Source organism: Epinephelus moara, chromosome 24 (assembly GCF_006386435.1).
Source record: "Epinephelus moara isolate mb chromosome 24, YSFRI_EMoa_1.0, whole genome shotgun sequence".
Taxonomy (NCBI): Eukaryota; Metazoa; Chordata; class Actinopteri; order Perciformes; family Serranidae; genus Epinephelus; species Epinephelus moara.
Genome location: NC_065529.1, coordinates 38,517,839 through 38,536,978, shown reverse-complemented (window position 1 = coordinate 38,536,978; position 19,140 = coordinate 38,517,839). Strand labels below are relative to the sequence as shown.

Genomic DNA, 19,140 nt, shown 5'->3' with positions numbered 1-19,140 from the left:
CCCTCCCTATGGGGACTTTCCAGCTCCTTATATAAGGTCATTACTGGCAGCGTTTCATGCTGTCTAGCAGCGAATCATTCTGCCCCAACAGGTGCTATATAGCCGACCGGTGGCGTATCATACCACTGTGGAAGGTTGCACCCGGCGGTGTATCATACTGCAGTGAAAGGTGGCTTTTAGCGTCGGTGTCTGACACCAGAATCACTGACACAGCAGCGATATTAGATGAGCTTGGAGTAAGAACAGGGTGCTCAGAGTCACACTTTAACATATTTTCTTACTATATAATGACGAAAACTCTGTCTGTGGGTGTGTGTGTTTGTTCCACGTTTTTCTCCTCACTGACTTGGTTAATCCATGTGAAATTTGGCACAGTGGTAGAGGGTCATGGGAGGATGCGAATGACGCAATATTACATCAATTGGCCAAAGGGGGGCGCTATAGCAACCCATTGAAATTGCAAAATTTGACTGGGCGTATCTCATATCTCGTATGTTGTAGAGACATGAAACTTTGCACAGAGATGCCTCTCCTCATGAGGAACAAATTTGCCTCAAGAACCCATAACTTCCAGTTATATAGATTTTCCGCCATTTTGAATTTTTTGAAAAACACTTAAAATCGATCTCTTCCTAGGAAGTTTGACCGATCTGCATGAAACTGGGTGAACATAATCTAGGGACCAATATCTAAAGTTCCCTCTTGGCAAAAGTTGGAAAACTTACTAAAACTGAGCTTCTATAAGGCAATGAATATTGCGGAGGGCGTGGCTCATCACATAAAGGTGTATAACATCTCAAGGGTTTCACCCATCACCACGCAACTTTGTAGGCATATGACCACACATAATCTGAGGGGACCCCTCCATTATTGACCCCATCAAACAAAATGGGGGCGCTAGAGAGCTCATTTCTTATCTAGGCCTAACCGCCATATGGATTTTTACTAAACTTGGTAGATATGTAGAACAGGACGCCTCAAGGTGACTGGAGAAATTTAACTCTAATTGGCAACTGGGTGGCGCTATAACAATAGAAAAATGGCTAAAATGCGACCGATCGCTGTGGCTCCCCCTGTGGCCCAATGTTGTTGGGTTTTTTTTGCTAATTTTTGGTATGACTAAGTCATGGTATGGTATGCTGTACATAATCACTGAAACTGTCAGTGTGTCATTCTGTCTGTCCCACGTTTACTCACTGATGTGGTCAATCTATGTGAAACTGCACATAGGCATTGAGGATTGGCATAGGTAGAAGGTGACAAAGCTACCAATGGGTATGGACTAGTATCATGTTTGTTTCATCATCACACAAACTGATATGTGAAAGAGACAATTAATGGTTTTAGTGGGTGTTACTTTTCTGTAGCTATTTCTTGTTGCAGTAGCTTAAACATCTGTGTAGCGTCTGTACAACAGAATGAAAGAAAGGACATTTCCGTTCAAATCAACATAACAGGATGGTCAGAACCATTTTCATGTGTACTGTTGTCATTGCAACCCTTGTAACGGGCTAACTTCTGTATACAGAAACCAGACTGCGGCAAGTTGTAAACTCACTTAGTTGAGGTTTTGCAGTGAGGGTCAAATGAGCAGTGGAGTAGTACAAAGCATGAGGAGGCGTCCTCTATGCTCTATCTGTGTTGCCTCGCTGCTAGAGAGGAATTGAGGATCGCTGAATTTAACTGCGTTACATTTGTATTGGTAAGACATCAACTTCTATTCGTTCATGTCTCAAACTAGTGAGTGTGACACACTGTAGAGCCCCACTGACATGTTGTCAGCATAACAGCCACCATTAATCGCCTTTTTCGTTTAAAGTAGTGAAATGACCACTGCAAACAGTTCAATGTCCATTCATTATATTTCTATGGTCTTACGGCTGTAGACCTTGTTGCCTGGCAACCTTACAGAAACAACAAGACTCCACGAAGACACCGAGTTCAGCTGTTTGTGAGCCTGAAGGTGTGTTCAGACAGAATGCGAGGCGAATTTTAGAGGCGGCACAATTGCGTACAGAGAGGCGAGTGGGTGCGATTTGCCACAGGAAACTCTGGCGAAGATGAATCCACCCGAGTTGAGAATGTTTTAACTTCAGCTCAGAATACCAGAACCACCAGAGCTTTATGAGCATGCTTCATACATGTACAGAGATTAAAAGAAAAAGGAAAGAAACTAGTGGGAAATAACAGAAAGAACTGGAGCCAGTGTCTTGGCTGATCACAAACTCACAGGTACACAAAACACCTCAAGTTAAGATTTTCCTTAAAGTCCTTGTTAAGGTTTCCTCAAAATAAAATCAGTTGCACAAAACACCCTTGAGTCTAAAATGTTCACGAAAGTATTAATGGTTTTCTCCTTGTCTTGGTCTTATACTTATGGAATCCCTAAACCATTGCACAAAAGATCTGAGCAACTGAAGCAAGGTAGAACAGAAAAACTTAAAGCACCTCTGACTCTATCTTAACTATAACATGACCACGTTTATGGTGATAAATTAAAAAAAGGGACACACCCCAAGAAGAGTGTTCTGCGACCAGGAGAACCCAGTGGATACGCTTTTGATTTTACACCATAGATTTGACTGAATTATTTTTTTGTTGCTTCTTCCTACAATCGTTTTCTGTTTTCTTTCGTTTGGGTATTTGCTTTCTATGATTGAATTCCTTAAGTATAATCATTTGCTCCTCTGACCAACATGGTGTTCTGATCTTCTTTTCTTCTGACATTTTCCCACTAACTATAAGCCAACTCTGTAAGATGATAACAGGCATCACAAGTGAGTCCAAGCAAACAAACAATCTCCATGGAAACTTTTAGCACTGTAAAATCTCTTTCAACGCAGTTAATAAGTTAACGTTTTTCCTTAACTAGGGAAACCTTTTAAGGGATTCTGCGCAACTGTGTAAGTCCCTCAGCTAAGGAGAAAGTAAGCCTTAAGTATCATACTTAAGGAACAAGCGTAACTGGTCAGGTCCTCAAAAAGTGCGCCAGGTATTGAAGCCAATTTTTGTAGTGGCCAAACAGAGGAATTACAACTTCCGAATCTGTCACTGTGATGTCATTGCACCCATAAAGATTTATTCCCATTGATTTATATTGGGTAAGAAAAATCTGTAGTGGATACATTTTTTAGCATCACAACCCCCACGAAATTACTATTTTCATTATCAGGATTTGATCCATTTGGTCGAATACCATTTGGAAAGTCTGTAAGGGCCACTTGATTAAATAATTTTATCCCCATTCAAGTTAGCGGAGCGCTAAACCGGAAGTAGCCTGCCCAGCTGGTGGAAGTCCCTTGAGCAACTGATCTATGGGTTCAGTGATACAGAGGCAGTGCTGATCATCTGGGTGATTTTATACACAGAAGTCAAACTTTTTTGGCTCCATGCACCACTCATGGATGTATAAAGAGAACTGGATACAGCTGAAGGCGAGGCCCTGCTCATTTCAAGTAAAGTTGCTAAGTTGTGCATGAGGCCAAAAAAGTTCTCCTTCCTAGCTAATTTTCAATTTAGCATTTAATGTTCTTGGCTTCATGCAATACTGAACAACTCTTCTAGGAATGAACGGAGTCCTTTGCTCGCTAGTTTACATCTAATGTCTGGACAGATGGTTCATTGGCTGTTTGGGGTGAATCAGCACAGAGTGCACAAACAGTCCAGGTGTCCATTTTGGGAAAATACATGAGGTGAAAATGTGCTTCACTTGTGATTTATATATAACTTCAAAGGTACTGAAGAGAGTCAGACTAGCAGTTTCCCCGTCTTTAGTCTTTATCCTGAGCTATCATCACACCTGACTCCAGCTTCATCAATAAAGTTGTGAGAGTGATGTTGATCTTCTTATCCAACTCTCAGAGAGAAAGCAAATAAGCACATTTCCCAAAGTGCTACTGGACTATTCCTTCAAGTAAAAAATGCCACATCAAATAAAAAAGATGTTTTGTTTCAGTCCGAGCTTAAAAGCGTTTCATGTTCACTCCTAATACATTGTTGCTCCTTCAGAATGTGACTAATGGATGATGATGATCCCATCTGTTTGAGAGATGATGAGATCAAGAGCTGCGATGAAGCCACTCAGCTCTGTGAAAGATGGAGGGATGTAGAAACAGACAGTCTGGGAGTCATCACAATCAACAACGTTCATTGTCACTGAAGGATTAAACACAAACCAGTTATATTAATGAGCGCAAATCCTCAACGAGAAATCTCGCAGGATAGAAGAGCCGCAGAAGGTTGAGACTAAACACACACACTGTGCTGATGATGTGACAATTTGCTGTCTTTGTGAAGGATGAGCAGAAACTGAGGTGATTATATCTGCTCCTCTGAACACCATGATCTCATAGATCTGAAGAACAGGTAGGGAGATCTCTACAGGTAGATATTAGCTCAACTGTTAAAGGAATAAATGAGAAGATTAAAGGGGTCCTGGTAGGTGGATATCATTACCTTTGGACTCAGCCAATCTAGCTGTTTCTAGTCTTTATGCTAAGCTAAGCTAACTGGCTCCTGGCAGTAGCTTCACTTACTGCACAGACATGAGAGCGGTATCAATCTTCTCATCTAACTCTCAGCAAAAAGTGAATATGTTTCTTAAATTGTCAAAGTATTCCTTCGATACCCTCACCGCACAGCATAAATGCCCTCGGTTTCATCTCCTGTCCCTCTCTGTGTGGCATGAACATGGTCTCACTTACATCTTACAAGGCTTTGAAAACGTTTTTCATCTGTCTATAGACAAATTCTGCAAAGTACCGTAAGTAAACAAGTTGCCATTACTGCAGTGGTGTCTCCCTACAGTATGCACACGTGTGAATAACTCAAGCTGTCCTAAGAAGTGTACAATTTTCTACTTTTACCTTAACTTTCTACGTAACATTACCTTTGACAACATCTAGAAGAACCTGTACAGTTCTCAGCTGCTCCCAAAATTGTGAAACATCTAATGTCAGCTACATGAATCTTCGCTTAGCTTGCTAATGTTAATGGACTAACTATCCATGGGCTTCCATGATCCCACAGATAGATTTACTTAACTGTGAAATATAAGTTTAGTTGCTGTAACTAGAGCAGTAGTAGACTTTTTAGCCCCTCTGTCTCATGTGGACATGAATAACAGTATTTTTTTTAACGTTATAATGTTCATTTATTATCGTAGGCCTTAAGTGGTTCTTCAACTGTAAAAATGTGTAGCCTACACCGATTTAAAATAATGTTCTAACTTTTCGTCAACTAAAATGTGCGTCATACATCTGGCCTGGCGCCTTTTCCTCTAAAAACATCACTAGCGATGGCTACAGTTGGGTTGAGTCTTCCTAACTGGGCTAGCTAGGGAAAAAAGGGAAAACGGAAAAGTTACAGTTAAAGTACCAAATAATCAAAGACAGCCCACTGCAGAGGAGCCACCTTGTGCTAAAACATATTAATAATGTAATTAGTAAGGTTGAAAAGCTAAATTAATTGTGGGGCAGCTGTGGCTCAGAGATAGAGTGAGTCGTCCAATAATTGGAAGATCTTTGGTCGAATCCCCGGCTCCTCCAGTCTGCATGTTGTTTGACAGGAAGGTGGTACAGACTTGAAACTAAGCTCTACTCCACCATTTTCGGCCCTTCCGCGTCAATAGAGTCCACCCCCGACTTTCTAGGATGTTGGGAAGTGCATGAACTCAAACTCGAGGAGTCACGTCCACAAACAGGAAGGTATGGTCACGAATAACCTTTGATAGGAAGGTGGTATAGACTTGAAACTAAGCTCTACTCCACCATTTTAGGCCCTTCCGCATCAATAGAGCCCACCCCCGACCTTCTAGGACGTCCGGAAGTGGGTGAACTCAAACTTGAGGAGTCCAAACCCCAAATTGCTCCAGATGGCTGTTTTAGGGGTGTGTGAAAGTGTGTGAATAGTTACTGAGTAGCAGGTGGTGGAACCTTTAATGGTAGCCTTTGAGTGGTCAGAAGAATAGAAAGGCCCTATACGTGCAATATTATGAGGCTCAAATATGTTTTGTGGCTCCAGACAGATTTTTTTTCTTTTGATTGTAAAGGTTGCCGACCCCTGACTACTGCAGTGACCACAAAGCAAACATCATTCAGTCGGCATCACAAACAGAACACGTACAATGATGTCTTGTGTTTTGGTTTAATGGTGAATGTTAACTGGTGACTCTCAGCGGAATGTGTTGTGGTTGCTCAGACTGATGGCAGCTGTTGAATACACCATCAGAACATGTAGGAGTCAAATCAGTTTATTATCTTCACCGACCATTTACACAAGTTAGCCTACTACGAGAAACTAGAAATGCATTCGGCTGAAAGTTACCAGGTAACACGGCAGTTTTGTCTTAGTAGAAGTGATTTTATTTAACCATGAATCCTAAACTGTCATTTGAAAAACAAAAGTAATGTCGACATTTTAGCCAAAGTTTGTTATCAGTTAGCTGAGATAATATTGAAGGTCGACAACCTTTGGTGCCGCCACTGTCCGCAGGCAGCTGCAGACGCTACGTCATGCCACCACAGTAATGGCGGCACAGTGAGATGACAGAATACACAAAGCGATCGCCAGATTTATTTATGTTTTTGACTTTGTGACAGTGACGAGGAGCAAGCTGCTGTGGAGTCTGTGAACCAAGAGACTTCATTGGATTCGATATGTAATCGCCGACATGTAAATGCACTTCATCACAAAAAGAATCAATATTTGAATAATTAATATAATTCAATAAAAGAAACAGAGCTGAAATAATGAGCTAATCCTTGAGTTGATTGACCAAAAAAAAAAAGAAAAAAAAGAAAAAAAAGAATAAGCTGTAATTTTTTTTCATTGATTAATCCTGAGAGTAATTTTTCAAGAGAAAATTTCAGACACTGAAATTGATTTGCAGCTTTTGTGATTTTAAATTAAATATAATTAGTTATTGGACTGTTGTCAGACAAAATAAGACATTTGATGACATCGTCTTGGCCACAGTCATTCACAATTTTCCAACATTTTACAGACCAAACAATGACTCATTAAGTCTCAGATGAATCATTACTTTTAGCTCTTAAGAGGAATAAAGTGTACAGCAAAAACAAATAACAAAGCTGCCATTCAGATCAGTCTCACCACAATCATTCATCTTTTTTAATCCTCTGGAAATCCAATCCATTGCAAAACAGCTGACAAAAACAATTTACCTCGCGGCCTCAAGTGAGCAATATATAATTTATTCTCTGTTTTCTTTTTGCATAACTAAAAGTGACACCAGAACGTTATTAGCATTTATGAAGGTGTTGATGCTCGGCTCTAAACGAGGCTCGCTGTTTATTCCCAAAACAAAGAAAAACATATGCTGCACATAACCGGGCGCAATTGGCAACTGTGGCTTTTATTTACTTTGGAGTCAGTATAAATATCGTTTGGCGCAGAGAAGAAATCCTTCTGTTTGTGGCCATTTATTAGATCACTTAATTCAGACAGTAATGTTGCACTAATAAGGACATGGGGAGAGGAAACAGTTTGGTGGTTTAGATTCTATCAGCAGGGATATCTTTACTGCAGTACGATGCATTTCTGGGAGCCACAGACTGGTATTATTTTCACTGTGATTCAGAAGCTGCCTTCATGCCTTCATGCTTTCATGCCCCCCCACCAGCTCAACATAATGCTAAAGAATAATTGGCAATTTGACAACGGCTCACATGTTCTGCAGCTATAACGTCTCCGTGTTTGTTTGCTTTTGCCTCGGGGTGAAGAATTCTAAGGGGAAAAGTGTTTTGACAGAAAAGGTCATGAAATTAATACATATTCAAGCATGCAGAGAGCAAAATGTGATTTTTTTTTTATTCCTCAGTAGCTTAATATTGCTGCTACAACTGTTGAACAAGTACCACGAGGAGGCAGGAAAAGAGAAAATGAAACATGAAATAAAAATGAACAAAACACTCAGCATGAATAAAAGATAAAACAAATTGTGTGTGTGTGTCTGAGGATGTGGGGTCGTGTGTGTGTGTGTGTGTGTGTGTGTGTGTGACTGATCACAGTTCTCAAATGTTCCCAGGATTTATGTTTTATCTCCGTCTAAAAGCACTAAAAGAAAATGATCTGTCTCAGTTTAGAAGACAGACAATTTCGATTCGCTGTTTAAAATGAGCAGAGACAACATCCAAGTGCACACACACGCACGCGTGCACACACACACACACACACACACACACACACACACACACACACACACACACACACACACACACACGAGTCAAATTAGAGTGATACACAGTGAGTTTTTGCTGTAGAGTCATTTTTATCTCACTTAGCTCACAGTCATGTGAGGATTTCCATATCACAACATGAAAGTGAACCAACGTCTGACAAACACAATCATGATGTAACCTCATCCTCATTGACTCACAGGCCGCAGATCAATACATATTACATTCCAACGTGTATTCTTTCAATTTTTTTTTTTTTGTTGGACCTCTCTTGTTGTAAGGTGGTCAAATCCGTGCCGTTCACACACACACACACGGCACAGTCGAGGCCCGTGTGCTGTGGGCCGGCAGATTATTGTTGCTAAGCAATCCTCATAGTGTCTATCAGCTATCCAGTATTGCCCACAACCTGCCTATAGCCGAGGTGACCAGCCAATCAAATAAGCAATTGGCTCGAAGCCAGCGTCAAGTCACTGCCTGAGCGGCGGGCGTGATGAGAGTGCCGACTGCTGTGCTGTGATTTATGATGACTGTGATTAAAGTTTCAGCTGCAACAGGGGTCCCTCCAAAAAACAAAAGAATCACTTTATGTCTTTGCAGGAAATAATCTCCTCGAATCACCTCTGACAGAACATGCAAGGAACAGGAATAACTCTCTAACTTCCAGAACTTAGCACGACGCTCTCTGTTGCATTCAAATGATCAGTGACAGGTGAATGCAACATCCATAGGCCCCCCTTCTTGTTTTAGCCTCGTGTTTACCTCTGTGCCATCAGCACTCAGTCCTTATCTGCCTTTGATTTCTGCAGCTCACCACTGGCCAGCATCACTCAGCCACGGACACACACACACAAAAAGGCTCAGACACATCCTGATTCACGAGAACATCCGTGTACAGGTGCGGTGTAATACTTTGTCATGACTCACTTAGTTAGAAAATGCAGTAAAGATCCTCTCAGATAGCCATCTTCCTGTTTGATTCTATTCATGCCACATTCCTGCCCCTTAATTTAAACATTAAAAAGACGCCCAGAACAAAACTCACCAGTCGGATGTGGTATTCCCCCTCGTCAGGTGGCCCATCCAATATCAATAACTACAGCTAGCTACAGTCCCTCAGAGCTGTGGTAACATAGTCTGATCTCTCCCATAAGCAGAGACTGCAGTCTCCTCTCACTTCTCTCCACTGCAGCACTACACCCCTCCTCCTCCTCCTCCTCCTCCTCCTCCACCTCCTCCTCCTCTTCCAATGCACACCATCTCCCCCATTTTCCACCCTCCCATCACACACCTCCCTACTCCCTCTCTGTCTCTCCCTCAATGTACTCATGCACGCAGCCTCTTTACCTCTTTCTCCCCATCTCTTTCTCTCCCCATCTCGCTCTCCCCAGCCTCATTTGTGATGCTGCTCACACAGCTGATTGCAGCATGCCACTCTTTGGTCTAGCATTGGAGGGCAGTTGTACAAGATCAATATGCACAAGCTTTGGGGTGGAGGGGTGTGTGTGCGTGTGTTTGTATAGGGCTCGCATTGATCAGACATGGAGCAAGGTAGGTAGTAGGACAGCTGACAAACTCTTAAAGGGTGTGCTGACTTTACCACGTCAGCTCCCAAACAGTATCACAGCGAGCTCATACAATTAATTGGATCCCTGCAATTGATCTCAGATGTGCGATTTAACCCTCTGGAGAGACCCTTCCTCGTCAATCCCATTCACAACGAACAACTAAAACCAAGAATGATTAGGCCGACTCGTCTGCCTTTCACTGATCCCTCAGGGGACTCGTCAGTGATGATTGAAAGTGGGCAGGTTGCAAAGCATCTTCTCCAGTTACAATACAAACAAAAAAGAAATGCAGCCCGCAGCGTTGTTTCAAAACCATCACATCGTGAAACAACTGATGTGTGACCATGAAATACACACATGCACACAGAGAGGTGAAGCTTAAATGTGAAAACCCTGCAAGTCCTCACAGCCGTTAGTTTCACTCTGCATGATAAACCAGGTTTCAAATCAGCAAATGCATGAAAGAGTCCCTCATGCGGTTACTTCTGTACATATTTGAGTCCTTTTCAATTCCAGCATTCAATCTCTTTCCCCGGCTCTCTCCTCAAACCCTCTTCCCCTCCTCGCTCTCCTTGGGGAAATACCTCTCTGTGTGCTCATGTTCAGCGAGCAGCTGTCAGGAGCCAGTGTGAGGTGGCTCCTCTCACTTCAGGTTACAGTGCAGTGAGCTGCTTCTGCCAGAGGGGGGCAGGGATCCCACACAAAAGTGCTGCATCACAGAGCAGCCTTTTTTTTTTTCCTATACCGCAAAATTATGCCCTGATACAGGTCCAGATATGGTCTCACATGTTTTCCACACATCAGTTTTTGTTTGCTAGCAGAAGTTAGAAGACTAACTCCTTTTGAATAAAACACTTAGTTCAACATCACCAAGGTCCTTTTGCTTTATTGTGGCTGGATATCTCACTTGCTTTTAAAGTATAAATTCTGTGCAACTTTTCTGTTTCATCAGGTTCTCTAAACCTTTTCATTGTAGGAGTGAGCTGAGTGACCTTGCCGTCAACTTGCAAGCTGCATAACTCAGATTAGAAATGAGTGAATTTGGTAGGCAGAGGTGGGTCTGAGGGGACGACACTGGAGTGAATATGATGTGAACTGAAGCAGTGAGGTGAAGTTAGGAGGGTGACGTTGCTGGTTTATGGTTAACTTAGAGCTTTAGATACTTAGAGGTAAAAAGTCCTGAGAGATGGAGTTAGGTGTTGCCACAGCAACATCTGTAAAAGTCAACTACATCCACATTTTGGCAAATAAACTTTGATTCCACCTGGCGTGACAAGACATAACATAGCGCAGGCTTGTAAACATAAACCATGGAGGTGGTGTAGCTAACAGGCTAAGAGTGATCCACAATGTGGCACATTAAACAGCTTCTGATCACACGCTCCATTGGCTGTAGCTTCTGTCAGTGTCCTTGAACTCACTGCAGAGAAGCAGCGTCACTCTTTCTCTGCTGCTTGTATTCAAGATATTTAGCCCTGCAGTTATATAAACAAGAGTACAAACAAACAATATCTGAATAAGAGGTCGTTCCAAACATGTTTCTAAAACTTGCTAGACTTTGGTGAGCCTCATGATTTTGTGTCAGAGCTCAATAAGAGAGATCAGATGGATGGAGATGAGAGGATCAATACTATTTTTAAACTCATATTGAATAGACAAATATGACTGGAGCTTGGAGGTGGTTAGCTTAGCTTAGCATAAAGACTGGAGACAGGGGAGCAGCTGTCAGTAGGTAACAAGATCCACCTACAAGCACTGTTAAAATCCCTCCAGTGTTTCCAGGTGGTATTATTGTTGGCATAACTGTTGCAAATACAACCGAACGCTTTCCATTTTTCTCAGAGCCAACAGGGTTCCTTTTCTTTTGCCAGGTAGACTTTCCACAGCTACTTCGGTTGTTCCACCATGTGCCATTTAAGCTGCTGGGGATATTAACTGCAATGAATTAACAGTGATACTCTTTGGTAAGTGGGTAAAGCTACCGATGGCTATCAGGGAAGACAAAAACGCTATCCTCTTCCTGTTTTAGTTCACAAGTGACGCACTTCCTTTGTGCTGAATGTGATTTCATTCCTACCCTTGGGCAGCCTTCTGTGTTGTATCTTGACACAGAAGTGGACAGCGAAACTATAAGACTAAGGGCTCATTTATTCTCAGTGTTAGTTCAGTTCTGTTCAGACAACTTTATTTATCCCAAAAGGCCAATTCAGTTTTACGATCCATCTAGACCATACACAAACTCACAGGCAGACACAAGCAGCAGAGATCAATACATGGGCAAAAGATGATGCACACTGGCACTTTGTGTGGTCCCGTGCATACTGACTCACACGAGGACCAGGCAACGAATAATAATTAACATACATCAATAAATAAATTAGTAAATACAAACAAAAATTCTAGTGCATTGCACGTTACTAAACTATATTTGTAGACATGGAGACGGTTTTCTAAAAGCTCATAAATACGGACAAGATGGAGCAGTACGACCAGAGATTTTGAAGGTAGGGTAGTGTAGTTCAAGCGAGATACGACCACAGGAGACAACAGAGAAGTTTAAATAAGGCGGAAAGGAGGGAATCATTATTATAAATAAATATATAGTAATATATATTTTCACTATATAAAAAGAATTCTGCGTCCACATGTCGGGATGTATGTAGTGGCTGCACGGACCACCGCCATCGACATCTCTGCTTGTTTAAAGGTACAATATCACAACCTTCTCTACCATTTGAATATTGGTTGTGTGAAACAAAGAAATTTAAATAAATAGTGCCATTTATTCGGGCTGGACTCACTCCAAAGTCGTCGAAATCGTTGTTGCGTGTCACTTGGTGGCATCATTAGGAAACGCAGCAGGACAAGAACACAAGTTAAGGCAGTGAAAGTCCATGATGTAGGACGGGCAGGAAGGTGGTTGGGTCGAACAAATACCAACTTTCACCCAGGAGAGTGTTGTTCACATCCCGTAAGATTCTACAGCCAAACTGTTTTCTTTTTTCCTAAGCCTAACCACATGCTTTGGAGCAAAGAGAAACGTTTTTGGTCAATTTGCGTTATTGTACCAACATGGTGCGCTTATTTTGAAAGAGACTGTATGTAAACATTAAATTTCCTGTGAAAACAGAAGTGTATTTTGAAAGAAGACAATGCATGTAACAGGAAGAACTTGACACAGCGTCCCGGAACATCAGCAACCAATGCACCAGGCTACCTTTCACGTCGCGTCTGGTCGTGTAAGGTCGTGTAAGGTCCATGACCAAACGTCACTATGTGACAAGGTTGTAGTGGAAATGTGTTGCTTTATTGGCTGTATGTTTGCCATCATAAAAGACGCATGGAAGTATGAGGGCAGTGATGTTTACAACATTTTAAACAGACACATCTATCGTCAGGGAGTATAAATGAGCCTTAATAAATGGTTGGCGGTTGGGTTCAGGCAACACAACTACTTTGCTAGGGTTAGGAAAAGATCATGTTTTTTTTTGTTTTTTTTTGTTAAAGATTATTTTTTGGGCTTTTGCCTTTAATGTACAGGACAGAGTGAAATGGGGTGAGAGAAAGAGCAGGGGGTGACATGCAGCAAATGGTTGCAAGCCAGAATTTAACCTGCGACCGCCGTAGCGAGGCATCGCCTCTGTACATTGGGCGCCGGCACTATCCACTATGCTACCGACACCCCAGGAAAAGATCATGGTTGATGTTAGTCATGTGAGTCGACTCATGATACGAACACCTGTCTCCGGGGTCAAAGTCCTGTGCTTGTTTGACCCATCTAACTCCACTCCTGCCCACCCTAAGAGGGACTTTGTCGCTCTGTGTCCATTGCTCTGAATGCCTAATAATGATGTGGATGGGTGTACATTGGAGTTGGTTTTAAGGGACACTGCTTAAGGGATGTATTTTGGAGCTTTGGGAGTGAGCCCAGGATGTTGTGCCATAAATCGAGCCTTTATTTTCCCAGGAGGTCGAACCCGGTGACAGACAAAATTGCACAGTGAAAGTAAGGCTTACAGGAACCAGTCTAAACACTGATGATGTCATTATTCCATAACCATTACAGTGTGCAATCAACATTTACTTTATAATAATAAATTAAAGCAAAACACATCTATTTTCACTTAATGTAATGTCAAGCACTTTAGCACTTAAAGCACTTTAGCAATCTAGCACTTTGACACTTGATAATCCAAATCCCTACGGTCACTTTATTCTGGTCTGTTATGAGTGACATGGTTTATTGTCTGTCTTAATGTCATTGTATTTTTCACCTTTTATTGTTATTGTATCTCTGTTTTATTGACTGTACATTAACATCAACCTGCCCAGGGACAAAGGATGGAAATTAGCCAGTGGCTACAATCCTACATATTTACATGCAAGTGTCTATTAATATGTACTGTCCCTGTTATTTTAAAAAATAAATAAATAAATATCATGCTTGTTGCTTGCTTGTAAGGTTGGAGTGATCTTCCTGTTAGGCACTGCTACAGAACTGGTTTCTCAGATTCTCTTTCTGACTGACTGTTCTAGTTGTTTCTACAACAGGTAGACTGGGAAATGAAAGAAGGTTTGATATGTGGTATCAGTACAACAGATTCAAACTCCAGCCATCACACACAGCTGTAAAGGTTGGGATGGGCTACACAACAGCAGAGTGAGCATTTGAAACTGAGCCTGCACGTAAAGGACACACTCCCAGCTCAGTGATCCATTGTGCTGTCTGAATGGAAAGTTCAGTCATTATACAACGGCATTTAATGCTAAGTATGGCAGCACTCACTGTAAATCTGCATCGGGAGAAGAGGAAACTTGGCAACAACAATAACTTAATCCACTCAAAAGTAGATTTAGGACACAGTAAAGCCTGTCTTCATCTTGGAATAAATTGCAAACAGTAAAAAGGGATAAAATGTTAATGGCAGAGGGCCAAACCAAACGGCAGTATTCCACAGAAAGACAGTCAATATATATCTGATATAAGAGTAATAGTCACATTATTCTAAGTGAAATCAGATTTTACTTTGCTCTGCAGAAAATCATGTAAAGCTGCATTATGACTGATTCACAAAATGTCTGAATGACATGTTTAGTCAAAGTAAATACAGAGATTTCAGTGCCTTTTACCTTGGAAAGCAGAGAGGACGACAGACTAACAGCCTCGTGTAAGTCTCACTGGGTCAAACTAACATAAATAAAATAGATAGATAAAATATATCACTTAATAAAAAGCGACAATATTCAATCAGAAGAGGACTTGTGCCTTCAGCTAAAGTAGTGGTTCTCAAACTTTATCTGTCATGTTCCTCTTCAGCACTCAAAAAAAGGACATTTTTTGTGAATTTGAGTGACATAAAAGTCAGCATGACAACATCAACAAACTGTTTACTTGTCCTACATAAATTCCTACATAGATGATATTTATTTAACTTTAAATTTAACTGTTTCACTTCATATTTTTACCCCTGGTCTTCCATGCCCCACCTGCAGGGGCTCCTTGCCTCTGTTTGGGACCCACAGAGTTAACATGATAACTCCCTGCAACTCCTGCGATGCTGATGTGTTTATCAAACCTAAAATATTTCAGTGAAGTAATAGTCACTTGTTTTTCAATATTTACTTATCTTTATTTAATATTCAATATTTTTTTGGTTTGTGGTTTTATCCTGCCTCATCTAGTTATTTTTTAAAATCTAGTTTTTATTTACAGCAACTATTTGTTGTAATATTGCATTTTATTGTTTATTTTATTGCAAGATTTTGGGGGTACAGCAGACCACACTCTCTGATCTGTACACCAGACAGGTGGGGAGGAAGGCTAAAAGCACCCTGTCGGATGCCAGCCACCCCCTGTTCACTGAATTTCAGACTTTGCCGTCTAGCTCCAGGTTTAGGTTCCTACCCGTTAAGAGCAACAGGTATACATTTTCTTTTATCCCCACAGCCATCTCTATTTTAAACTCTGGTCTGGGGAGGAGTTAACAAGCCCTTACCTGGCAGAGTCTTTCAGTTCTTACTGTGACCACAGGGTCTTTTTATGGACTTTTTTAATAAACATGTGGTGTTTTTTAGCTCTTTTTATCTTGTATACATCTATTGTATTGTTATTTATTGTCCTGCTGTTGACATTAGGCAGTGTCTCCCAGTGTGGCTGTCCACTGTATCACTGTACTCCGATATGTGTTAAAATGTTGTGTCTGTATCTGTGATGCTGCAAAACAAATTGCCCCTTGGGGACATAAATAAAGCTGAGTTGAGTTGAGTCATCTTTTATTCATGTTTCATCTTTTGAATTTATTTTATCTAGTTCTTTAACCTAGTTTTTATTTTACTCTGTTTTACTACTATTACTGTTACTGCAGCTTTTAAATCTATTTAATTACATTTTTATTTTTTTTATTGTCTTGTTTCTGTCTTTTTGTAAAGCACTTTGAACTGCATTGTTCTGTATGAAAGGTGCTTTACAAATAAAGTTTGATTGATTGGTGTAACCTTCATATATAACCTGCAGCAGTTTGGACTTGAATCACAAAACCAGGACGTCAGTCAGACTCCAGTCACAAATGTGTTGACTTTAGACTCAACTTGACAGAATCAAAAAAGGCTGCAACTTTACTTGGATTTGAGCCTTTTTACTTAAAAATACTTTATACCTTCCCCCAAACCCAACGGCTAGAAAGTATAAATTTCATTTATTATTCATTTATTTATTAGAATTACTTTTGTATTATTATGTATGTATTTTTTAATCTATTATTTCTTCAGTTATTGTTTTCTGCAGTGGTTATTAAAAACAATTTAAAGCATACAAAATGTGCAAGTCGAAAATTACAGACGGAGACGCAACAACTTCCAACAAACATATTTGAACAAATAAGTTCAAATTCTAAAAAGCACTAATGGTTTTTGTAAATTTAATTTGTTGTTACTCTGTTGTTAAAATGGTAGAACATGACTTGGGACTTGCCTGTCTTGACTTAGGACATGAGTGCAAAGACTTGCAAACAATGACTTGGCTGTGGTCCCACCTCAGATAACCTATTTAATTAAATAATTACTTTTTAATATTTGCTGCCCCGATCAACAAAAGCTGTATATAGCGGGAAAATAAGAAATTTGTTGGCGAATTTTTAACTAATGTTATAGTTAAAGTGACGTTATAGATAATTTATTCTGGACGTGGTCATTGGATGTAATCAGCTAATGTTCTCCACCAGGTTTGATAAATCTCTTCTGCGTCCTGACTCAGCAGTTTTGGTGCCTGGCAGAGTTTAGTGCAAGGTCACAATGCAGCTGCATTATCAAACCAAGCAATGATAGTACAGTAGGAGTGGTACTCTTGGACTCCCAGTGCATTGTGGGATACTCCAGCTCCACTCCTCTCTCTCTCATTCCCTCAGAGCATCTATGAATGAGCAAACCTCTCTGGCTCTCTTTACTAGTCATCCTCTGCACAAACGATGAGTCAGGCCCTGGGACTGTTTTGCGCTGGGACGTCAATAACAGCAAAACACCCACTATCAAAGCCCCGGATAACAAACATATGCAGAGGACAGCTGCTGCCAATGTGTGCCGGCGCCGAGTTGTGCCGGGACATTTTGGTGGAGATGATTCGTCTCCTCTGAGGCAGCAGAGAGGATGTGGAAAAGACTGCACCCTCTGAGCTCCTGCAGGGAGTGCTGCAATGCAGGGGTGTAACAGAGAAACACGAAGCTAGGAGGCAGTTTGTCCAACAGTCAGCTGCTCACACTCTTCCTCCATTTCCTGCCATGCCTCACTTCTTCCTCTCCTTGCTGCTTTCATCTTTTACCTCTGTCATTACAGCCCCTTCTGCCTCTCCTCCGTCTCTCTGTATCTCTCACACACAAACACACACACACACACACACACACACACACACACACTGGTGGTACTCTGGCCCATCATTACTGCAGCGCAGACAACAGTAAACAGAAAGTGCCATATGGTCGCAGTTGGCTCTGTACATCAGTTGCAGTGTTTGGGTGTCTTGGAAGTAGCAGTTGGTCAATAAGGTGAGAGTGTGTCGGTGTTTGTGTGTGTGTGAGTGTGTCTGTGTTTGCGCGCGTGTGTGTCTGCAAACAGCGGGTGAATTTTTTATGGAGTGTGTCGAGTGGGTGGACGCCTGTCGAAGAAGAACTCTTGTGCTCTGACAGCAGCCTTTCACTCCAGCTGAGTTACTGGCATGATGATACTACACAGTGTCAGTCTCCTGAGTGAAGGATGGGAGAGCTGCGGTCGCTCAGTGTCAACATGATCATGTGAGTAAAGTCGTAACTGATTAAAACTGATGCAAGTTAAAGGATTGAGCCCCATAATGGTTTATTAATAAAGCAAACAAAGATAACTGTCAGGGCTGAAGGACCAACAAAGTCCCAAACATGTTGAAGTTGTGTAGAAAGATGATTTAGGGGGATGAGAGTAAAACACATTAACCGATGTCAGGTAATAAGGGGACTGAGCTGGACTCAAACTGGGCACCCCTTAAAGTTGTATGTTAAATAATTTGGGGGTACATTTTTGTCATAATTTTCTTCCTTTATCAACCCAATCACCAGAAAAATGTCGGCATTGTACATTTCTGCAAAGCACAGAAAAATTACATTTGTATGTTATTAGAAGACGAAGATAGAAGACGATATACTTTATTCATCCCTGAGGGGAAATTCAATTTTTTCCCACTCTGTTGTCATGTACACACAGGCCAGATATACACACACATGCACAAACAGGACCGATATGGAGGGATGTCAGTCTGCCTTGGACAGGTACCCTGAGCAGTTGGAGGTTTGGTGCTTTGCTCATGGGTGGCTCTGCTGTGCCCAGGAGTAAAACTAGCCCCTCTCCAGCTACCAGTCCACACTCCATATTAAATACATATCCAATTATTTAGTGGATATATTAAAACTTAACGTTCATTTACGTTTCAACAACGCTCTGGTTTATATGTGGTTAGGTTAAGGCACAAAAACCACTTGGTTATGGTCACGAAAAGATCCCATCTTGGCTTAAAATACCTGATTTTTGGTGCACTGTTCTGGCAGGAAATGCAGCAGTGTCTCAGGAAAATATGGCCACTGTTTGTAGCACCATCCCCAATGGAAAAATGGCAATGGGTTGTTAAAAGAAACATGTCTGGTGCCTAAAAAACAGCTAGAAATACAGTAAGGAGTCTCAAAAAAGACAAAAAAATCACCCACATCTGGTGCCTAAAAAACACAGGGACCCGTCACAACTGGTTTTATTTGTTGGTCTCTAACAGTGGTCTGCAGTTTGGCCCGTGTCTCGCCTAGGTGACATGCCATCCACCGCCCCCCCCATGACAAAGTCGGCTCATATATTACGTCACCTTA

General features: G+C 41.3%; 1 protein-coding gene across 6 annotated transcripts in view; it reads right to left on the bottom strand.

Moving 5' to 3' along the window:
* Positions 1-19,140, bottom strand: part of LOC126386660 (synaptotagmin-2-like) — a 56,750-nt gene that overhangs the window by 17,238 nt on the left and 20,372 nt on the right. The window contains exon 1 of one of the 6 annotated variants that reach the window (XM_050039142.1): positions 9,244-9,383. The exons of the other annotated variants lie outside the window; for them this stretch is intronic. The gene's annotated coding sequence lies outside the window, so the exon portion shown is untranslated. Of the gene's footprint in view, positions 1-9,243; positions 9,384-19,140 lie in introns of those variants that run through there. 6 annotated transcript variants of the gene reach the window in all.